Genomic DNA, 23888 nt, shown 5'->3' with positions numbered 1-23888 from the left:
GACAGTCCCAAGGGGGTCTCTGTGACTAAATCCATCACAGTACCCACCAGACATCACCCCACGTTCATTCTCTCATCAATCATTCACTCAAGATGTCAGCGCGATGCCTTCCAAAGGGGTCCTTTTGGTCATTTTGCCCCGGATCAGCTTGTGCCAAGCTCACTGATCTTGTGTCTATACGTTTTCTTTACCTAGTGAGCTGACATATGACTGATAAATGTCGGTAATAGAACAGACATGCAGAATAGAGAATTTCCACTTTAACCCTTTGTCAAGACTAAAATTCCCCACTCTGGCACTTTGAGTGCAGAAGGTGGGGAGCCGCATGAAGGACCCCCTAAGCTTATATTCTACCAGCTTAGGTTAAAACTCCTCCAAGGTACTGTAGGGAGAAAACTGAGTAGGCCCAACCTTTGTCCAAGATAACTTTGGTTTAAAAAATGTGTACAAGGGGCAGGAGGAGAGAGAGAATGGAAAATTTAAGCATAACAGTTTGTAATAGCCAGTCTTATGAAATATACCTGTGATTGCTAGTGTTAGGGTGTGACGGGTTGGATCACAGAAACCCCCTTGGGAGCTGCCACCCGATGTGCAAAGACTACCCCTGCTTCTGTTTTCCCTGCCAGCTCAGGACTCCAGCACCCTGTCTTGCTGAGCCAGACACTCCTGTCTGGCTCCAGACACAGATCCAGGGTCTGAATCACTTGTCCCAAAGCTGCAAGTTTACCTGAAAACAGCTCGCAGTAGTGCGCTTGTCTTTAGCACTCAGATGCCCAACTCCCAATGGGGTCTAAACCCAAATAAATCCGTTTTGCCCTGCATAAAGCTTATGCAGGGCAAACTCATAAATTGTTCGCCCTCTATAACACTGATAGAGAGATATGCACAGTTGTTTGCTCCCCCAGGTATTAATACATACTCTGAGTAAATTACTAAACAAAAAGTGATTTTATTAAATACAGACAGTAGGATTTAAGTGGTTCAAAGTAGTAACAGACAGAACAAAGTAAGTCACCAAGCAAAATAAAATAAAATGCGCAGATCTATGCCTAATCAAACTAAATACAGATGATATCACCCTCAGAGATGTTTCAGTAAGTTTTTCTCAGACTGGACACCTTCCAGGCCTGGGCACAATTCTTTCCCCTGGTACAGCTCTTGTTGCAGCTCAGGTGGTAGCTAGGGGATTCTTCATGATGGCTTCTCCCCTTCTCTGTTCTCTTCCCCCCCTTTATATATCTTTTGCATAAGGCGGGAACTCTTTGTCTCTCTGGGTTTCCACCCCCCCTCACTGGAAAAGCACCAGGTTAAAGATGGATTCCAGTTCAGGTGACATGATCACATGTCACTGCAAGACTTCATTACTCACTTGCCAGCACACACATATACAGGAAGACTCACAGGTAAATACAGCCATCTGCAGACAATGGGAGTCATCAAGATTCCAAACCATCATTAATGGTCCACACTTTACACAATTACAATAGGCCCTCAGAGTTACATTTTATATTTCTAGTTTTAGATACAAGAGTGGTACATTTATACAAATCAGATGATCACACTCAGTAGATTATAAGCTTTGTAATGATACCTTACAAGAGACCTTTTGCGTGAGGCATATCCCAGTTACTTACATTCACTTATTACCGTATTTTCTCTAAAACTATCTCAGTTACATTATATTGACTTATTATCAAGTTTTTATAAAACCATATAGACTGCACAACGTCACATAGGGAACTTAGTAACTGCAAGAGTACAAACTGTGAATAACAGGAAAAGCTTGTTTTTGCTGTATTCCTAATAAGGAAAATACTAATAAGGCAGTGTGTGTGTAATTGATTGTGGTTTTGAGCTATATACGCTTCTGTATTCCCTTTCGGGAGAGGGGGAGTTGGCAGCTTGGCTGTCATCCCCTGCATGCTTATAATAAAGTGGGTGTCAGGCTGTTCTGATCCAAACACAAAGTGTGGTTAATTTTTCCACAACAATTCTTGGTGCCGTGACTTGGATCCACAGCATACCACTGGACCAGAGGACTGTGGACTGTTCCCCACTGAACCCAGCGCGCCCATCTGAAAGGTAAGAGACCTTTTAAATCTCTGTTTGGGTTTTGGTGGAGGATTGCCTGTAAACTATGGGTTTGGGTGAGTTGCATGCTGGATCCGGACCTTTTGCTGCCAGACACGCCTGACACCCTTCTGGTTTCCCCGGGAAGATCCACGTGGGTGGCTGGTTAGGACTTTGTTTGAGTGTGCTACTGTGTGTGAGTGAGGGTCACAGGAAGACGCCCAGAGCTCTCTGCAAAGCCCACAAGCTCATGACCAGAGATGTCTCTAATGCAAGCCCAGTGAACATAACTAGTAGGGCTGAAAGAGAGGGCCCTGACTGAAGCAGTCTCGCTCTGCAAGGCTTGACCGGCGAGGGGTCTGCCTGGGTCCAGGGGTGTGTGACCCTATCCTCAGTCTTCGGAAGGTCTCATTCCCATCTTCGGATGGTCCGTTTTTTGCACCCTCTTTCCTCCCTTGTCTCTGGTGCCTGCCTGAAGGTGGTCTGATAAGCCACTGAGCGATCTGATCACCTCACCTGAAGCAACAGAGTAGGCGGCGCCGTTCTCTCTGAGACTAGCCAACGCTCTTTGCTGAAAGGGGGCTGTAGGAGAGGTGTGGATGCCCTAAATAAGCCTTCCCTGTCTGAGTGACCCGTGTGAAAGTGATTCAGGTCCTAGGGGTCGGAGAGTCCGAGGTGATCCCCATCTTGCCAGGAAAAGCCTAGGATACTGGGGGCTGGAGGGTCCAAGGTGATCCCTGTCTCACCGGGAAAGCTGGGAAAATGGGGGCCGGCGGGTCCAAAGAGAGCGTCGTCTCTCCAAAAGGCACATGCTAGTCCTGTTACTTGCAAGTTTCTGGGGAAATGGAATTGGTATACCAGGGATAGGAATGATTTTAAAATACAGTTTCTCTTAGAGGAAAAGTTTCAACCTTGACAAGATTGTGCACCTCAGAGGTGCGCTTCTGGCCAATGTCAGTTTGCTGCATATTTCAATTGGTATGAAGAAACAGGAAAACGGCTCCTGAATCTCAAGTGAGGAGCCTCAAAGACTCCCAGAAGAAAATTAAAACACAATTGAAAGAGGCAAAGGAGAAATTGGCTCCTTCCCAAATTCCTGCTGGCCAGCAGATCTCTCTCTACCCTTTAAGGCCTCTTCGGGGTACCCCCTCAGCTCCATCTAAAGATTCCATATGCTTAGATTTAAACTGCAGTAGGGGTGGGCAATACTCCTATTCCCCACCCCATTTCTTCACCACTGTCTGTTTCTATCGGTCCTTTGTCTAAGCATCATGCTTTCCTCCTCGGTCCTTGTTTGCTGGTTAACCTTTTGGAAAGAGACTTGCTATGTAAATTAAAATGTACATGGATGCTCCAAGGAGCAGACTGACCCCAGCCCTTTCTCGTTGCAACAGGAACAGCTGGCTAAGGTCCCTCCCTCCTTGTGGGCTGATCATGCCAACCAGGTTGGGTACATTGGGTCCACCCAACCAGCATAGGCGGCAGGTTTGTATAATTTTTGGTGGTGCCTAAAATGGTGGTGCCCCCCGCTCCCGCCCTGTAAGCCGGTATAAAATGAAGCTACAACACATCGGTGCCACAAGATTACAAGGGTCAATTATAAGTGGAAAGTCAGAAGCAGCACGTGCCTGCTTCAATATACAGTATTATATTTTATTGCACCTGTTGTGACGAAGTGGGAATGTTCTTAATGTTTTCTCTGAATACTGTGTGGGTGCCTCAGTTTCCCCTGCAAGGTGCCAACTGAAGGTGTTGGGGACAAAGATCAGGTGGCCTCCTTGTCCAGAAGAGACACAAAGGCCAGAGGAGGGAGTGTCAGTTTGGAGCTGGCTCGGGAAATGGGAAGAGGCCCAGAACTTGGGTCTGGGCTCTCCACCCCCCTAAGATGGACCTGACTGAGGGATCCTGTTTTCTGTACCTACAAGATCTGTTTTAGATCGTGTTCCTGTTGTCTAATAAACCTTCTGTTTTACTGGCTGGCTGAGAGTCACGTCTGACTGCAGAGTTGGGGTGCAGGGCCCTCTGGCTGTCCCAGGACCCGCCTGGGCGGAGTCGCTGCGGAAAGCGCACGGTGTGGAAAAGCATACTGAATGCTCTGAGGTTAGACCCAGGAAGGTCGAAGCTTCTTGCTCTGGAGAGAGGAGGCTCCCCCAGAGTCCTGACTGGCTTTGAAGGAGTAGTTCTAAAGCATCCCAGCATCACACCATGCGCTTCCCGGAAGTCCACACAGGCACTGACACTCCCTCCTCTGGCCTTTGTCTCTTTTCCAGGCATTAGGAGGCCACCTGATATCTTTGTTCTCCAACACCTTCAGTGGGCACCTTGCAGGAGAGCGGCCCAGGCCATCAGTTGCCCGGAGGCAGGGTTTCAGCCATTCTCTGTGCAGACGGCATCACACTGGCCCTCTAGGGCTCTACAACAATCACACCCCCTAATCCCACCATCTAGATCCTTAAGAACTGCATAGGGGAAACTGAGGCACCCACACAGTATTCAGAGAAAACATTAAGAACATTCCCACTTTGTAACACCTGTATACAACTAGTTATATACTTCAAAGGGTGTAAAATAATCAAGTATTGTGCTAAACACAATGATACTCCAAACTGACCACCAACTTTAAGTTGTGTGTTTTTCCCCTCAGGTGAGGGCTCTGGGGTGGGGCTCGGGATGAGGGGTTCACAGTGCAGGCGGATGCTCAGGATTGGGGTCCTGGGGGTGCAGGCTCTGGGGTGGGGCAGGGCTGGGGATAAGAAACTTGGGGTGCAGACAGGCTGCCCCAGGGCTAGGTCCAGAGAGGACTTCCCCCCCACATACACACACTGGCAGCAGCAAGCTCTGGGGGAGGGACTCCTCCTCTTCCTCCCCCCGCAGCACACTCACTCTGCACCACGGTCACTGCACATGCTTCTAGGGCCTCTCTCAGGTCCAGAAAGCCCACTTACCTCACCTATGGTGGGTAGCGGCGGTGGGGGGTTGCCATCACGTGTGCAGGAGGACTGCCAGGGTTTTTGCTGCCCTAGGCGGCAGCGCTCCTCCTCTGAGCATTCAGCGGCAGGGGTCCTTCAGCTCTGCGTCTTCAGGGCATGTCAGCAGCGGGTCCCGGAGAGGAAGGACCCCCCCGCTGCCGAATTTCCGCCAAAGACTCGAAGCGGAAGGACCCCCCACCGCCGAATTTCCGCCAAAGTCCCCCGCCGCCTCATTTCCACTGAGGATGGCAAAATGCTGCTCCCCAAATCCTGCCGCCCTAGGCAACCGCCTAGTGGAAGCGCCGGCCCTGCATGTGTGGCCTCCCCTGCTCCTGCCCCTCACCATTGCCTCACTGGGGATGGGGCTGCCCCTTTCCCAGCGTGGGGCAGGAGTGGGGACTGCAGGGGGGTGGCTGGGAGGGGTCACAAAATTCACCCAAGCCCCAACTGTTCAGGTCTAGGAAACCCATCTCCCCTGTGGTGGGTGGGTGGGTGCTGAGGGGAAGGTTGGGGACTGCCATCACATGTGGCTTCCTTCCTCCCGTGCTGCAGCCTGCTGCCCCTCACTAGGGGTAGGGGGATGGGGCTGCCCCTTGCCCAGCATTGGGCAGGAGTGGGGGCTGCGGGGGGGGGTGTGGATCACAGGATCAAACACTCACCGAAGCCCCAGCAGCTTCTCAGTTGAGTGAGATCCACTCCAGATGTCCCTCTCCTGGCAGGAAGTCCCCTTGGCGTCTCCTCCAGGTGGTTGCCGGGGGATGGGGGGGCTGCCAAACATATATGTGCCTCCTCCCCCTCCTGCTGCTCTTGTGCTATAGCCCTTAGGCAGAAGCAGCGGCAGCTAGCGGCAAAGCAGAAGCAAGCAAGGGAGAGGCACCGTCACCGGGCTCTTTTCTTTCAGGCAGGGAAGCTCCGGGGCAGGGGGAAGCACTCGGGGGGTGGCCTGCGGGGTCCGGGGCCCGCTCCAGGCAGGGCCAGGGGAGAAACCCAGCTCCAGATATTGGTGGAGCACAGCCCCCAACCTTGAATATTCCTGGTGCTCGGGCACCACGAGCCCATATAACCTGCCGCCCCTGCCAACCAGATAAAGTTCACCTGAACCCAGCAAGACCCCTTCCCAAGGTGCAGCAGTACTCTCTATCAAAACAGGCTGAGGAAGAAATTTAACCAGTAATCACCTCCTTAAAGCCATTATTTCTATGATCAGTACGTGTAACTTCCCCATTATATGCCTTTGCAGAATCCTGATCTCATTTATTTGTGGAGGGCTTGGGCATGAGAAATCCTAAGTGTAAAATTGGTTGCTGGTTGTGCTGTATGTGCCTTTTCCTTTTGTGTTTTAACCCAGGTTACTGAGCTTACAGCTTTGATCAAGCCTGCATTTCAGCTCAGGATCAAGCAGTTACTGTTTATACAGATTCTTGCGATGTCTTTGGAGCGGTACCTAATTATGGTTTACTTTGGAAGTACAGGGGTTTTCTTACATGCACTGGTCCCCCAGAATGTCCTATGTGAGCAAAAGGAGGAATGATAGCATCAGTGCTCCAACTTCATTTCTTCTTCCAGCTTGTCTCTTTCCTGAGCCAGCCGCTGTCCCAAGTTGCAAATCTCTTTGTGAATATCCAGATTGATTTTATTCAAATGTTTAAATGTTGTAATTATGAATATGTTAGTTTTAGTTCATGTATTTTCCAACTGTGTTTAGGCCTTTTTCCGTAAAAAGGCAAATGCCAAAACTGTTGTAAAACTTTGTTTAAGGAATTTGTACCACAATTTGACATACCTGTGAGTAGCAACAGTGATTGTGGACCTAATTTTACTGGACAAATTATAACAAGTTACGTGCAGCTTTACAGATCCAACACAATCTCCACTGCCGGGACAGTGAAACATCAAAATGGGATTTTGAAAAATAAATTGGCCAAAATCTGTGCTAAAACAAATGTAATGTGACCAAATACCCTCCCATTAGCATTAATGACTATGAGGGCCACTTCCAATCGAAAGACGGGACTCGGCCCTCATAAGATTCTAATAGGACACCTGATGCAACTACCGGCTGCACCCCCACTGGCCCTGGCTCAGCTGGACATTCATTTAATGGATGACACAATGCTTACTTATCCCCAGGCACTAATGAATTGTGTTGCTTCTTTTACCTGTGTATAAGACCTACTACCCAAGAATCCTAAGCAACCCTGCCACTCGCTGGGACCAGAAGACTGGGTTTATATAAAGGTCCATCAGCGAAAGGCTGCCCTGGCCCCGCCCTGGAGAGACCCTTACCAAGTTCTGTTAACTACCAACACAGCTGTGGGGTGCCTGGACTGCCTGGACCCATGCTTCTTGCTGCAGGGGGACCCCTCCACATCAGGATGATTCTCAGACTGATGATCGGTCTCTCTCTCCTCCTGGTGCTGCTGTTTCTTCTGGACAGCAGGAAAAAAGGACAAGGTGAAGTACTAGTAACCTCTCCCTTGTCCACTGACAGACCTACCATGCATTTGGACTTTGCTAGAAGAACCAAACCATTACAGGGTGATGTGCTAGTAACCTCTCCCCTGCATAATGCTAAACCACGGCTGTTCCAAGAAAGAAGAAGGATCCCCCGCTCCGCTGAAACCACCAAAGTCCAGGGATTCCTGACTACAAAAGAATTAAGAATTGGCCCTGGTGGAAAAGACGAAGTATTGTTAATTGTCAGGGAGGGAATTGTGAAGACCACGCTTGGAAATGTGGGATTGAATGGTGGTTTGGATTTTTTCCAGGAGAGGGGCTTACGGACAAGTACTATCAGTATGCACTGCCCTCCCTAATTGGCTTCTAGATGATAAATACCAAAAACACCTTGCTGCAACAAGCATTACCCCCACCAGCCCCTCTACCCTTGCCACCACCCCAGTAATTTATCCAGATACAGACAATACTGTCTATTCTGATGAAACCCATTGGCCAAGGCCTTCACATCTTAGTGATTTATTGAAATTTTGTTCAGAAAGATTATTTTTTGGGGTTCAGAATAGTTTGTATGAACAAACAATTAAGTGGAAAACAAATGGGTCAGTGGAAATAGAAATATATAATATCACTATAAATAAGCCCCAGAAATCAAAAATTAAAATCAAGGGGTTCTATGAAGAGGTAAATATGATGGCCGTTCCTGGAATTTGCAGTATGTAAATGAAAAAGGCCCTTGTTATTTGGTTACCCAATTAATGAATAATCAAACGTATACCCCTTTTTATGCTATTGGTGTGGAAGTATATAAGGGTGTTTAGCCAACAGATGAAGTATGGTACTGCACCAAAAAAGAGATTTATTAGGGTATCGATTAACTGTGATTAATACTACACTAGGGACTATAAAATTCACACTGCCCTTATCCAGTTTTCACATTACCTCTACATATCCAAATTGCTCAAATTGGGCTGCCATTAGATTAGCACAGAAAAGGGCCTGGCTTTCCCCTAGAAAAAATAGGAATGTGGCCGGACACTTATGGAATGGTGCCAACAGCACAGCTGCAATTTGGAATATTTATAAAGGCCACAGGTCTTATTATTGGAGCACAGCTAACCCAGGTACAGGCTGGGGTTGGTGAATATTGCGTTATTTCTGCCCTTAGTTCAATAACCCAAGAAATTGCTGACCACACTGGTGCTAAATATCACTGAGGCTGGGAAGGCATTGCAGTGGGATCGGGCATGTTCAGAAATTCAGGATTTTCTGAATGACCAGCTAATGGCCATTTGGAGTGATCTCGTGCATCAGGCCTGGCCTACTGCCCTTACAGATACTTGAGGAGTATCCTCTGTTCTATGGCCCTGGAGACATACTTGGAAATTTTCTGGGTGGAAGTGCAGACGTTCATGGTGTTCCTTCCAAGTGTACGGACCAATTGGAGGGGTGTGGGCTCCCACAAACCAAATCCTGCCAGGTCTGTGGGGAGGATGCATGTGGAATTGGATAATTTACCAAAACATATGGAAAATTAAACTACCTGGTATGCCTAATTGATTTTTAGTCAGTGGTCCTGAAGTAATACCCGACATTTGGATGGAAATAGGCGTCAATGGACACTCTGGCAATTGGAACCCCCACAGCTTCAGTGTGTACGGAAACTGAAGCCAGGGGAAGTTGTCACTATTCATGACAACGTTTGCTGGGAGGGTATGGGACAAGGAATTTCACTGACAGGACACCTGCTTTTCCAAGCTAATGATAGCCGTGTGCATGTTCAGGCAACCGTTCTGCAAGATATACATTTAATCTCACCACTGCTGCTGGCAGTAATATTATTTATTGGCCTGCAGACAAAAATGTGCATATAGCCCTTAAGTTTCAGATACCTTTTAATTGGACTGCCTTAGTACCTGATCTGTTTCAAAATTTGCTTTCACTCCTTCCAGAGATTCAGGAAATCTCTGAATTACAAGGGCAAAATTCATATGCTTCAAAATATATATCAAGTTAAAAAGTGTGCTGAAGGAACATAAATCCACACCGTGTAGAGGTCAAGCATAGGAGTTTATTACACACAGCGCTGGCAGAATGTCACCTTGCTTATTAGGCTCGGAGACACTGTCAATTAATTGATTACAATAAAATATATGGATTTTCCATGGGTGGGGGAAAGCGATGGGGTAGGCAGTTCCACACCCTGGGATAGGTCTAGCCACAAGACAAGATAGCACATTAGCCAATGGTTAACAGGTTACATAATGTCTCTGCCCACTTGGGGTCCATAGGAATGGTGTAGCTCCTCTGATTGCCCAACAGGTACATTCCTAGGGGTTAAAACAAAGAAACAGTGAAAGTAAATGGCAATAAAGATTGTCTCCTTTGTGTTTTAAGGCAGACATTGGTCCCTGGGAAAGGGAGGTGGGAGGATGCCTTATCTTATACTGACATGTGCCAACCTTTCATAAACTCAAGGTTGGATCTGTGGGAAGAACATCTCCCTACAGAAGAAACTAACAACCAAAACAGGGCTTCTTTGTTCAATCTGCAACTCTGAATAAGACAAAATTATTTAGTTCTCAGCCCCAACACCTGGCAATTTGCTGACTAGGCTTATTTTGGCAAAGCAAGGTGATCTGTTTACTCCAGCTTTCTCTTAGCTGATCACTATTTGCTAGGCCTCTGGTCCCTTGACCAAATTCTGGACTTTGGGTCTGGAAAAGAGCTGGCACAATCCATATACCCGGTTGTTATATAAAATGCACATGGAATTTAACCCTTCACAATACCAAAGGATAAGACACATTACCCAAGAAGTTAATGAACACTTCAGTTCTTACTCAAATACATGCTTACAGCCAATTCTTATTAACTAAACTAAGATTTATTAAAAAGAAAAAAGAGAGTATCAGTTAAAAGACCATTATACATACAGACACAAATAGAGTTCTTAGGGCAGTTTCACCATAGAGATGGTGCTTTAGAATCGAAGAGTCCTTTTCAGAATCATTTCATCAAGTTATAGTCCAATGTCCAAATGTTCAATGTCAGGGCAGTCCAGACTGGAGATCTGTCTTATGACTCAAACTCCCCCTGAATAAAGCTTAAGAAGATCTGAGAGAAAAGAATCAGGTCCCAAGAGTTTTTATACAGATTTTTGCAGCCTCTTGACAGCACAAAGTCCTATGGTGAACAATAGGCTTTTGAAGTAACCTTGTATTTCCTAAACATCACCGGCAATTAACTACATGGATTAGCATAAGGTAATTATCCATTAAGCAGTTCATAGACTATTTACCACAAACTTTAAAGAGACATGCAGACAATGACAGTGTTACACCCAAGTTTTATCTAAATGTTAATATTTCCTTTTGATCTCCAAATTAACTGAATACAGCCCTAGACAGGAACTGTTTGGTTACATTGTTAACCTCTAACAAGATGTAGGTAAACATACACTACTATAGTTACCATCTTCTTCCAATTCTTTAAGAATACAAGTTTACATGTCAAAGCCCAAGCCTATATAACATGGAATGGCCTTAAATACTATTTAAACACTTATAAAGCATGTCTCTAAAGGTTGAATCTGGGTCAAGTAGCCTGCAAGTTGCTTCACCCTTTCGGGCCATGGGTCACAGAAGTTTAGATGCTGTGTGGATTCTCCTATGTTTAATGAGGTGTGATCTCTGTATGAAACTTTTCCCACAGTCCAAGCACTTATGGGGTCTCTCTCCTGTGTGGATTTTCTGATAATAATAATATATAACTAAATTATTGTTGTGTGTAAAGTAAATAAGGTTTTAAAAAAGTTTAAGAAGCTTCGTTTAAAATTAAATTAAAATGCAGGGCCCCACAGGCTGGTGGCCAGGACCCAGACAATGTGAGTGCCACTGAAAATCAGCTCGCGTGCCGCCTTCGTCGCACATACCATAGGTTGCCTACCCCTGGTCTAAGCATTTATAAGGTCTCTCTCCTGTGTGGATTCTCTGATGTTTTATTAGTGCTGACTTCCAGTGGAAAGATTTCCTGCACTCGAGGCATTGACAGGCTGTGGCTTCTCCCATGGTTATTAAGATCTGAGCGGTTATTGAAGCTTTTCCCACGGTTCAAGCATTGAAGGGGTTTCTCTCCAGTAAGGATTGTCTGATGTGTTACAAGGTGTGATCTCAGAATGAATCCTTTCCCACATTCAAAGCACTGTTAGGGTTTCTCTTCATTGGGATTTGTCTACTGGGCTGTGGGATCCTTGTCTCCTCCCCCAGATATAATAGATTCATCCACTTCCCCAGAACATCCTCATGATGATTCCCCTCCTCGTTCTCACTAACTCGTTCATCACCTGCTGGGAGAGAGAGACAATCCAGACAGGAGTCATTGTGCTGGGGAGAAAGAGGAATAACACCCAGGGGAAACCCAACACATTAAAGTTCCAAAGAATCAGCATTTGAATGTTGCCTCTACATCCCACCCAAACACTCACAGGGAAGGAAAGATAGGAGGAAACTCCTGCAGCTAACAGGGTGTGTGGAATGGTGTGAGCGATATCTGCTGACTATAGCCCTGCCCTGGCTGAGATGAGGAAGAACTGAGTGTGTTACTCACACCACATTTTTGGGATTCTCAACTTTTTCCTTCATTCACCAAATGGTTTCTGTGTCAATCCTCACCTGTGCGGGTGCCTCTCAGGATCTCTCTTTCCTCGCAGGCCTGGAGATCTGGGACCCACAGCTCTTCCCTTCGTTCCAGCCAGGTGATCAGGTCAGATTTGGGAATGGGAAATCCTGCGCAGGGGGTGAAATCAGACCAGATCAGGGTGCATGGAGGATTGAGAGAGTGTTTGTCACAAAGGGCATTCCATGTCCCGGTGCTGTGCTGGGGGAACGTGGAAAGTAAGAGGACAGGAACAGGGTTGCTGAGCCCCCTTGGGAGAGGCAGACGTCTGGGGAGGTGAGGGGAATTATTACACCCTCACTAGAAGTTTGCAGGATCTGTGCACTCTGGAGGCCTTGCTGACAAACATACAGCTCTACAATTAAATCCCTGCCTATTTCTAAACCTGGGGAGCCCAGAGCTCTCTCCATGGCTAGCGCTAGTCCCAAGGAGGGAGGTGAACATTGATGCTGTGTGTGAATGAGCAATAATACAGACAGAAAATGCATGAGATCTGCCCCACTGAAAGCTGGGGATGGATGGGAATGATTTAGCATGTCCATTAGGTTTTGACACTGAATCATAGAATCATAGACTTTAAGGTCAGAAGGGACCATTATGATCATCTAGTCAAGGGGTCTCAAACACACAGCCTGCAGGCCGTATGTGGCCTGTGGAGCTCTTCCCTGTGGCCCGCAAAGCTCCCCGCGCCCCCCCCCCCTGAGTTATTTTATGTGGCAGCTAAGATCCCTGCTCGCTGCTCCCCAATGTTTGGGGCCGAATCTCTCCCCCGGCCCCGCCTGCCACCTCCACGCACCTCCCCCAAGTGTCCCCCGGGGCTCACTTGCTGCCCCCTCACCGCCCCAGAGCCTGCAGCTCAGGCTAACTTCACTCCGCTCTGCTGGTTTCCGGCATCACCTGCTGCCACAGGGTCCTAGTGTCCCCCTCCACTATAGCCAGGGCAGGCTGCCCTGCCCCCGCCCTAGTCCTGAGCCTGCTGCAGAAAGGGATCTAGGGGTCATAATGGACCACAAGCTAAATATGAGTCAACAGTGTAACGCTGTTGCACAAAAAGCAAACATCATTCTGGGATGTATTAGCAGGAGGGTTGTAAGCAAGCCACGAGAAGTAATTCTCCCGCTCTACTCTGCACTGATGAGGCCTCAACTGGAGTATTGTGTCCAGTTCTGGGTGCCACATTTCAGGAAGGATGTGGACAAATTGTAGAAAGTCAAGAGAAGAGCAACAAAAATGATGAAAGGTCTAGAAAACATGACCTATGAGGAAAGTTTGAAAGAACTCGGTTTGTGTAGTCTGGAGAAGATAAGACTGAGAGGGGACATGATAACAGCCTTCAAGTACCTGAAAGGTTGTTACAAGGAGGAGGGAGAAACATTATTCTCCTTAACCTCTGATGATAGGACAAGAAGCAATGGGCTTAAACTGCAGCAAGGGAGATTTAGGTTGGACATTAGGAAAAAATTCCTAACTGTCAGGGTAGTTAAGCACTGGAATAAATTGCCTAGGGAGGTTGTGGAATCTCCATCACTGGATATCTTTAAGAGCAGGTTAGACAAACGCCTGTCAGGGATGGTCTAGATGGTGCTTGGTTCTGCCATGAGTGCAGGGGATTGGACAAGATGACATCTCGAGGTCCCTTCCAGTTCTATGATTCTATATCCGGCTGCAGAATTCTTTTCTTCTGCAGAAAATGCATTCTGCCCGAGAAGTGCTGCAGTTTCCCCTTTCGCCCACCAGAGTCCACCGTGGCACCAGAACAGATGAATCTTTCATGATTTTTTTGTGGAAAAAAATTACCAGAATCTTTTCTCTCTCTCTTTTTTTTTTTTTTTTTTTTTTTGTCTCTGACAGACATAGTTGCTGACAGGTATTTTGGGGGAGGGATAGCTCAGTGGTCTGAGCATTGGCCTACTAAATCTAGGGTTGTGAGTTCAATCCTTGAGGGGGCCACTTGGGGATCTGGGGCAAAATCAGTACTTGGTCCTGCTAGTGAAGGCAGGGGGCTGGACTCAATGACCTTTCAAGGTCCCTTCCAGTTCTCAGAGATGAGACATCTCCATTAATTATTAAAAGTTATTTTGACATATAAAATATGCAGCATTTTGCAGAATTTTAAAATATTGTGTGCAGAATTTTTTTGATGCAAAATTCCCCCAGGAGTACAATATCTAGGTCCCTTCATGGATCTCGCTCTTTGTCTCCAACTCAAAAGGAGAGAACAAAGTAACCCAGCATGTAGCAGCTTCATGAGGCCTGGAGCCCTGCCTGCTTTTCCTGATCCCACATGGCCCCCAGGACTCCCCAGGGAAGGGTGAGATAGTGAGGAGCACTGCAGTTACATTGGTTGTTTTGTGCTACGCGATCTGAACTCTCTTGTGCTTAATATGGTGAAGTGAAAAAGCAATAATGTGTTGGACTTGTGCAAAGCATCTCTCTCTCTCTCTGTTAAATCCTTCAAAACTACTGTGTGCCTCCAAAGAGAGTTCAGCTGAAAACCAGAAGGCTCTCATCTTAGCAAGGAGTTCTGGGAGATGGTGTGTTCAAGCACGTTGGAGTCTGGAGAGTCAGTTCTGCACCAAGGGATAAGGTAGCAGGTTCCAGGCCTCAGGATAGGGAGCTATTCCTCTTCTGGTCCCAGAAGCCTGAATTATCTGGGGATCCTGAGGGTCAGATACGAGGCTTTCCCTTAGAGCAGTCCGGTGGCACCTAACAATTTCTGGGACACACACACCAGTAAACAGACACCTTCTCACTGCCTAGCATTCAAACACCCTTAACTCTGACCATGTGAGTTCTGGTGAATATTTCTACATATCTGAAATATTAAATTCAGAGACACGTCACATCCCTTTCCCTTTGGCTGTGGGGGGCTCTTTCCTAGATGTGTCTCCTGGTTTCTGTGTTATGGAGAGGCTCTCCCTCCAATGCTGCCACCTCCTGCTCCCTTTGCCTTGTGTTGGGAAGGAGTCTTCCTGGGCTGGGGAGAAACAACCTCCCATTCTACGTCTTCCACCATTCTTTGGGGCTAGGATAGAGCAGCTGGTGACTTTAACCCCCCACCTGCTGTGTCCTGCCCCTCCCTTCGCCCACCCTCTCCCCATGAGACCCCCCCCGCCTGCTCATCACATCCCTCCTCACACCCCCATCCCTGGGTGACCTGCCTGCCAGTTGCTGCATCCCTCCTCACCCCTATTTCCCTTTGAGACCCCTCCCCGCATTTCCACATCCCTTCTCAACCCCCACCCTCACCCTCACGGGGGCAGGAGAGGAGGGATGTGGTGAGTCATAGCAGCTGAGCAGGGAGGGGGTGGTGCCTGGAGTTAGGGTGACCAGACGTCCCGATTTTATTGGAACAGTCCCAATTTTAGGGGACTTATCCCGCGTCCCGACCTTACATCGGTCGGGACACACCTTGTCCCAATATCGGGGGACCGTCTGGTGGAGGACGCAAGCCGGTGCTGCCAGTGCCACTGACCTCTTCTTCGTGGGCCTGGGGCAGCACAGCTGAACTCCCGGTGCTCACCCGCCGGCCGGCAGGAGCCTGCAGAGTGCTGCACCCCCACTCCCCAGGCACGCACAGAGGCGGCGAACAGGTGTTCACGGTATGCTGCAGGGGCGGGGCTTGTAGGCGCTGGCAGCGAGCCATGCCGGCAGAGAGCCCCCCCCTGCCCCCGCCCCCCTCGACCCGACCACCCTCCCTCCCCGAGGGGGGAGGTGGAGACGGAGCAGAGGGAAGCTGGGTGGGGGGCAGGGCATGGAGCTGCCGGTGCTTTCTCAGTTTTTCCTGAGCTCCGGCAGTTTTTTTTGTTTTTTTTTGTTTTGCTCCGCCGCCTGCTTGTTTTTTTTCTCAGCCACCGGCTTGTTTTTTGTTTTGCTCCACCCCCCCCGCGTCCCGATATTTGACCTCTGTCATCTGGTCACCCTACCTGGAGTGGAGCAGGAGTGGAATGTGGATGCAAGAGATGGGACAGGCAAGTAGCCGCCCCCAGGGGAAGCTTCACCCACCACCCATGTTAAGGCTGTTTTAGTGCTTGAGGGGATCACATGTGATACCTGGTGAGTGAAATCTAAATACAGAACTCACAACCCGTGTGGGGTTTGTGCCCTGCTTTGTAACTGCTCTGAGGTTGGTATTCACATTCCTCAGCTACTCTAGACCAGGGGTTTTCAAAGTCTGGGTTGCAGCTGTGTAGGAGCTGGATTTTACAATGTACTATGAGAATTAATGTATGATTTGATTTCATCTTGTCAGCCACCCTTTTTGAATAGCAGAAAGGAATGACAGACCAGAACAATCCTTATGACTAATTATGGTCATCCTTTTGTTTTAGAATAAGTTATAAAGCTACTATGGTTTCCTATATGTATTACAAATTAGGAAGTAAGAGACAGGATTCTCTATTGTGTCTATGTTAAGTAGATTAGAGGAACATTGATGGCCTGGGTCTCAATGTAAATTGTCTTGGTTATTGATTGTAAAACTTAGCAGGGTTTAATTTGCAATGCCCTTTTGCTCAATATAAAATACTGCTGTTTGTATTCTCAATCTGTTTGTGTGAATGAGGAATGTATGCATCAGAAAAAGATAAGGTGTGAAGGCCATTGTTATAGCCAGAGTCAAGGAAGAAGGAGTGAAGAAACTTAAAGGACATCAAAGAATCATCAACACGCATCCATAATGAAGGGCAGACTGACGACCCAGAGGTAAAGGCTGGCACCCCTAAAGACAATTGATTAAATCGGAACAAAGGACAGGATGACCCTCTCCGAGGTGTATTGGAATGTTTACACCAATTAAGAATGACAGGTTTCAGAGTAGCATCCCTGTTAGTCCTTATCCACAAAAAGAACAGGAGTACTTGTGGCACCTTAGAGACTAACAAATTTATTAGAGCATAAGCTTTCATGGGCTACAGCCCACTTCTTCGGATGCATATAGAGTGGAACATATATTGAGGAGATATATATACACACATACAGAGAGCATGAACAGGTGGGAGTTGTCTTACCAACTCTGAGAGGCCAATTAAGTAAGAGAAAAAAACTTTTGAAGTGATAATCAAGATAGCCCAGTACAGGCAGATTGATAAGAAGTGTGAGAATACTTACAAGGGGAGATGGATTCAATGTTTGTAATGGCTCAGCTTCTTTTTAAGAACCTGATTGATTTTTCCTTGTTTTTAGATCCAAAGGGTTTGGATCTTGATCCACCAGGAGTTGCTGGGAGAAAGGAGGGGGGATGGTTAATTTCTCCTTGTTTTAAGATCCAAGGGGTTTGGAGCTGTATTCACCAGGGAATTGGTGAAGAGTCTCTCAAGGCTACCCAGGGAAGGGAATTAGCTTTGGGAATGGTGGCAGCGGACCAGATCTAAGCTGGTAGTTAAGCTTAGAAGTTTTCATGCACGCCCCCACATCTGTACCCTAAAGTTCAGAATGGGCTGACTTAGAACAACGCTTCCTTAGCTCTCGTCCCCTAACGCCCCTCCTCTACTTGCACTACATTGATGACATCTTCATCATCTGGACCCATGGAAAAGATGCCCTTGAGGAATTCCACCATGATTTCAATAATTTCCATCCCACCATCAACCTCAGCCTAGATCAATCCACACAAGCGGTCCATTTCCTGGACACTACTGTGCTAATAAGCGATGGTCACATAAATACCACCCTATACCGGAAACGCTACACTTACCTACATGCCTCCAGCTTCCACCCAGGACACACCACACGATCCATTGTCTACAGCAGGTAACTTTCAGTGAAATTAGCCTATCATTAAAACCCAAAAGTTAACCCATTCAATCTGACAGCAATTCCCTACCTTGTACTCCTGGGCAGAGCTTCCTGTATGGGAACCACCGTATGAGCGCGGTGAGCCCGGGATTTGTCACACACCACACAGATGGGGATTTCATCCTCTTCACAGAACAGTTTCAGAGTCTCCTGGTGTTCCCCACACACCCCGTCCCCTCCTGCTCCCTTTGCTGCTTGTAAACTCAGCAGCTTGGCTATTTCTACGACATTTGCCAGCTGCCTGTTGGGCCTGAGGTTTCTCTGTTGCACAGTTTCTCTGCACTGAGGGCAGGAGGCGGCTGTATCGGATCCCTCCCAGCACTGGCTGATGCAGGCTTGGCAGAAATTATGCCCACACTCCAGACTCACAGGTTCTGTGAAATAATCCAGACAGATGGGACATGTAGCTTCCTCCTGGAGACTTTCCACGGGGTTCTCTGCAGCCATGGCTCCCTCTGGGCAGTGTAACAGGGTTAGTTTCAATTTCCTGAATACACGCTATGCCCCGCCTGCAACAGCAAGGGGGTGTTTCCTTGCCTGAAAATGACTCCTGTTGTTTCCTGAGCAGGAACAACACAGCCAATTTCACCCCTGGAAGCTTTAGTGAAAAAATGTAAAATCACACCTGAGACAGGTAACTTTCAGTGAAATTAGCCTGTAATTAAAACCCCAAAGGGCTCCCGGCCTCCAGTCAGCCCCTGTGCTGGTGTGGAGGGTCTCTGAGGCATCCCCCTGTGAGGATGAGCCTGGAGGAGCAGGAGCTGTGTGTCAGGAGTTATAGTCAGACTGGGCAGAATTTTTTTATATTATATAATTGTGACAGATAATGTTTATTTTAAGCTATTTTTATATTTATTGATTTTAAACTTTCACAGTTGCACAACAATCTGGGTTTTAAACATTTCATTCCAATTTAAATTGTCAGGGTTGTGGGAAATTATGGGGGGATCAGACAATATTTTGGTCAGACCAGAACTATTTAATGACACTAGACACTGAGATTCAAAAAGTTGAAGCTTTATAATGGTTAAAATTGTTTGTGAGCAGGTAAGTCTTCTCCCTCCTGCAGCAGCTCTCCCAGGGCTATAACCCAGTGCCTCCCCCACCCCCATAGGGACCGAGGCTGACAGTCCATCTGATGGCGACTCAGGGGCCTGTGGAATGTGCTGGGAGGAGGCACAGACAGCCATGCTAGCCGGCACAGGAGCCAGAGCACAATGATGAGCTGGGTCCAAATGTCAAGAATGTCTTTTGATTTAGGTTTCAGAGTAGCAGCCGTGTTAGACTGTATCCGCAAAAAGAACAGGAGTACTTGTGGCACCTTAGAGACTAACAAATTTATTAGAGCATAAGCTTTCGTGGACTACAGCCCATGCATCCGAAGAAGTGGGCTGTAGTCCACGAAAGCTTATGCTCTCATAAATTTGTTAGTCTCTAAGGTGCCACAAGTACTCCTGTTCTTTTTGATTTAGGGTTCAAATTTGGGTACTGACCTAAGTGCTGAGGGGCTGGTTCTCCAAGGGCTGGGCACCCACAGCACCCACTGACTCCGGCTGCAGCTGCAAATGCACGTGGAACACGTGCCCTGAAGTCCTGTATTTCGAGGAGATAAACCGAGACACCCACAATTAGGCCACTGTTGTAAATTTAGGCCTTACCGACTTGCCCATTAACAACAGGACGTGGGCTAAGTCTCATTGTAAGTCGCTGTTTATACTTGGTCACTGCTCGGTCCCATGATTGTAAGCAGCAGAGGTGCTGACCCCATGGATGCTCTGGAGCTCAAACCCCTGTGGAAAAAATATAGGGGGAGCTCAGCACCCACCAGCCACAGCTGTTCTGCGGGGCTGTCAATCAGCTGTTTGGTGGCTAGGGGAGGTGCCTGGGGAGGGCGGAGAACAGCGAGCTGCAGATTGGCTATGGTTTCGGGGAGGAGTTGGAGCAGGGGCGGGAAGAGGCAGACAGAGGGCAAGGCCTTAGGGGAGGAGTCGGAGTGGGGTTGGGAAGAGGCGTAGCGAGGGCAGGGCCTCAGGGGAGTGACATAGTGTGGGCAGGGCCTGAGGGCAGAGCGGGGGTGGAACCCTCTGGGGAAAAATAAAAGTCAGTGCCTATGGTAAGCAGAGACCTAGCAGTGAAAGGCCCATATTATATCCCCAGTGTCTACAGGCAGCCAGTCCCCCAGGGATGTAACAAGTTCATAATCTTTTCCCCCGGGATGGGTAAATCCTCTGGTTTGTTCACAGGGCGAGAACCTCAAGGTAAACTTGAACAAAGTGAAAGTAGCAGAAATGTGGCTCCTGTCCACACTGTGCTGAGGGGAGACGTGACTTTCACCTGGTGTCCAACCCCTGCCCAGTCTCAAGAAGTGTGAGGGGGAGTGAGGAGCCACATATCTGGTCGAGGTGCCTCTGATGTCTTAGAAGGGAAAAAGAGAGAAAAGAGCGCTCGATCTAATACATCGAACAGTGGGGTGGGGCTGTCGGAGTCTGGGATACAGGGCAATTGCTCTGTGCATGGTAAGTTTAGATCCTATCCTATCCAACAGTGCCCCGCTCCCTGCCCACTGATTGACCCCCATATCTCCCACCTCCTATCCACTCCCCCTGCACCCTGACTTCCCCCTGGGACCCCTAACCCATCCAACTGCCCTGCTCCCTACTCACTGACCACCCTCTGGTACCCCCACTCCCTTCAAGCCCCCCCCTACTCCCTGAATGCCCCCCAGAACTCCCAACCCAATCCAACCCCCCCTGCTCCTTGCCCACACCCTGGAAGGGACCCCTGCCGTCATCCAACTATCCAGATTTCATTTCTGGTTTTCATGTTGCAATTTTAGTTTTTCCAATTCCTGTTCCAAATTTTCATTTTCACATTCACAGGCATTATGCTTTTCTGTGAGCTTATTTACAGGCTGAGACATAGCACAGATGACTCGTGCTGCTGTTTGGACTTTCTTGGGAAAATTGCCCTGTTGATTCCCCAACAACAAGTTGTCCAAACCTTTCTTATGCAGTGTAGAGACTGCAGCAGTCACACATGGATCAGACCCCAAGCTTTTAAACACCTGTCTTAACAAGCACCCATTAACCATAGCCGGAGGCTTCGGGGCGTCCCCCTTGTCCTCCAGAGTAAAACCGGCTTGTTTGCACTTGCAGAACATCATAGACTTGAAGACAGCAATTATTCAACTCCATGTGATTGTGTATTTCCCTCTCTCCCAATAATCTGATCCCAATCTGATCGAATCCTTGTTTCCTGGCCACTGAGTCTAATATCTTAAGACAATATTTTACCTTATCCAACCAGTTCAGAAACAGTTAACTTACTCACTGACATGGTAACCATCCTCTGCTACCAAATGTTGAGATGGCTCTTTAACAGCTCACAGCTGGGCAGAATGTTTCTCAGTACCAATCAACAAGTCAGATTCAGTAGACTCCATGCACAACAGTGTATTTAAGAAAGAATTCCAGAAGCAGAATTCCAGAAGCATGTCTAATTCATGTCTCCCTAGTGAGCCTCAATTCCCCAAGCATAAACTCTTAATATTTATGCTGGCCCCACACAGTATTCTGATTGGCTAGCAAGGCACGTATAGCTATCGATCTAGATGAGGATTTCTCTCTTTCATTGTCTTCTATTCACAGTCACCTGGTCTATCAAGGATTCCCCCGAGGCAGTGGTTTTCAAAGGACTCATATGCCCTGTGGACATTTTATTACTAATTTTCTCCTAATTAATACTTTGGAAGGGACTGCTGAAGGGGCACCCACCAGACATCACCCCACGTTTACACTCTCATCAATCATTCACTCAAGCTGTCAGCGCGATGCCTTCCAAAGGGGTCATTTTGCCCCAGGTCAGCTTGTGCCAAGATCACTGATCTTGTGATTATACATTTTCTTTAACTAGTGAGCTGGCATACTGACTGACAAAGGTCAGTAACAGAACAGACATGCAGAATAGAAAATTTCCACAGTAACCATGTGATGCTCAGAAGGCCCTGCTCTCAGAATCCTCTAGCAAATTCAGACATGTCAAGCCATACCACATTCACGTTCACCACATTCATTAATAAGAAGCGCAGTAATTCATAATAATTCAGCACCGTCCCAACACCCCGGACAGTGAATCTCCTTGTTTCCCCCCCATCTCAACTGGGGGGTGGGGAAACGTGCTTCTGCTTCAATAGTTGTCAGCTCCCTGTCACCCCCGGCCTTTTACCTCCCCACATGAACTCATCAGGGCTCTGCCAGTCCTTACTTTGCCTTACAGATTAACACTAGGCGCAACCTCGTCTCCAGCCCCTCTGACGTGTCCCAGGTAAGCCGTCGGGACAACACCAGCTTGTTTGATTCAACTGAGGATCAGTGCCAATAGAACATCACAGCACTGAGATGTATATTTTAGTGAAAACAAACAAGAGTTTATTAGTTCAGATTGAAGAGATAGTGAGCGAAGCAATAAGACCAACAGGTTACACACCAAACACCAGGTATAACAGGATTCAGATAGGCTGAGATTAACTTTTACAGGTAAAATCCATGGTTAAAGCATTCTCCCACGGTCACCAGCCATCATTGATGAAATCCCCCTTTTCATGAATGCAAAGTGTGCTCTCCTTTTGACTTCCTGAAGGGTTGCAGGGTGCTGTTCTTGTCCCCCAGTTGTAGTCCAGTAAACCGCTGAAGTGCCCCCCACACACCATTGTGTGTTCTCCAGTGTGCTCTCTCTGTTAGTCTTATATGCCAGGGGCTCTCAGCCTTTCCCCACCACTGCGCCCCTCTCAGGAGTCTGATCTGTCTTGCCTCTTTGGCTCACTTAAAAATGACTCATTTCCAAAATCTGACAAAAAAGTACAAAAGTGTCACAGCCACTAGTACTGAAAAATTGCTGCCTTTCTCTTTCTTACCATATAACTTTAAAACAATTAATCTTGATTAATCACATGATTATTTGAACTGTTAAATAATAATAGAATACCATTTCTCTAAATATTTTTGGATGTTGTCTCCATTTTCAAATATATTGATATAAATTACAACACAGAATACAAAAAGAAGAACAGGAGTACTTGTGGCACCTTAAAGACTAACAAATTTATTAGAGCATAAGCTTTCGTGGGCTACAGCCCACTTCTTCGGTTGCATATAGAATGGAACATATATTGAGGAGATATATATACACACATACAGAGAGCATAAACAGGTGGGAGTTGTCTTACCAACTCTGAGAGGCCAATTAATTAAGAGAAAAAAAAACTTTTGAAGTGATAATCAAGCTAGCCCAGTACAGACAGTTTGATAAGAAGTGTGAGAATACTTACAAGGGGAGATAGATTCAATGTTTGTAATGGCTCAGCCATTCCCAGTCCTTATTCAAACCGGAGTTGATTGTGTCTAGGAAGAGTCTGTCCTATCTCGGGGCCTCTCCTTTTGTCCCTCCAGACCCATGAATATGATACAGTTCTGCGGTGACCTAGAATCCTACTTTCGACGTCTCCGACTCAAAGAATATTTCCAACATACCTCTGAACAGCATACTAACCCACAGAATCCTCCCTACCAGCACTACAAAAAAAAGAATTCTGTGTGGACTCCTCCGGACGGTCGAAACAACAGACTGGATTTCTACATAGATTGCTTCCGTCGACGTGCAAAGGCTGAAATTGTGGAAAAGCAACATCACTTGCTACATAACCTCAGCCATGCAGAACACAACGCCATCTACAGCCTCAGAAACAACCCTGACATCATAATCAAAAAGGCTGACAAAGGAGGTGCTGTCGTCATCATGAATAAATTGGAATATGACCAGGAGGCTGCTAGACAGCTCTCTAACACCACATTCTACAGGCCATTATCCTCTGATCCCACTGAGGATTACCTAAAGAAACTACACCATCTGCTAAAAAAACTC

General features: G+C 47.3%; 1 protein-coding gene and 1 long non-coding RNA gene across 5 annotated transcripts in view; one reads left to right on the top strand and one right to left on the bottom strand.

The window, feature by feature from the left end:
* Positions 1-23888, top strand: part of LOC112061375 (zinc finger protein 585A-like) — a 145962-nt gene that overhangs the window by 68699 nt on the left and 53375 nt on the right. The gene's annotated exons all lie outside the window — the stretch shown is intronic.
* LOC135975045 (uncharacterized) lies at positions 9548-13065 on the bottom strand. 2 transcript variants are annotated; one of them, XR_010592102.1, is made up of 3 exons: positions 12970-13065; positions 12170-12283; positions 9548-9826 (listed from the first exon to the last, which is right to left on the bottom strand). It is a non-coding gene; the product is annotated as an uncharacterized LOC135975045 (long non-coding RNA). The 2 variants fall into 2 exon arrangements; XR_010592101.1 differs by having other exon boundaries at positions 12997-13064.

Source organism: Chrysemys picta, chromosome 12 (assembly GCF_011386835.1).
Source record: "Chrysemys picta bellii isolate R12L10 chromosome 12, ASM1138683v2, whole genome shotgun sequence".
In the NCBI taxonomy this organism is placed as follows: Eukaryota; Metazoa; Chordata; order Testudines; family Emydidae; genus Chrysemys; species Chrysemys picta.
Note: the sequence above shows the minus strand (reverse complement) of the source record. Positions and strands in the feature narration are given on the sequence as shown.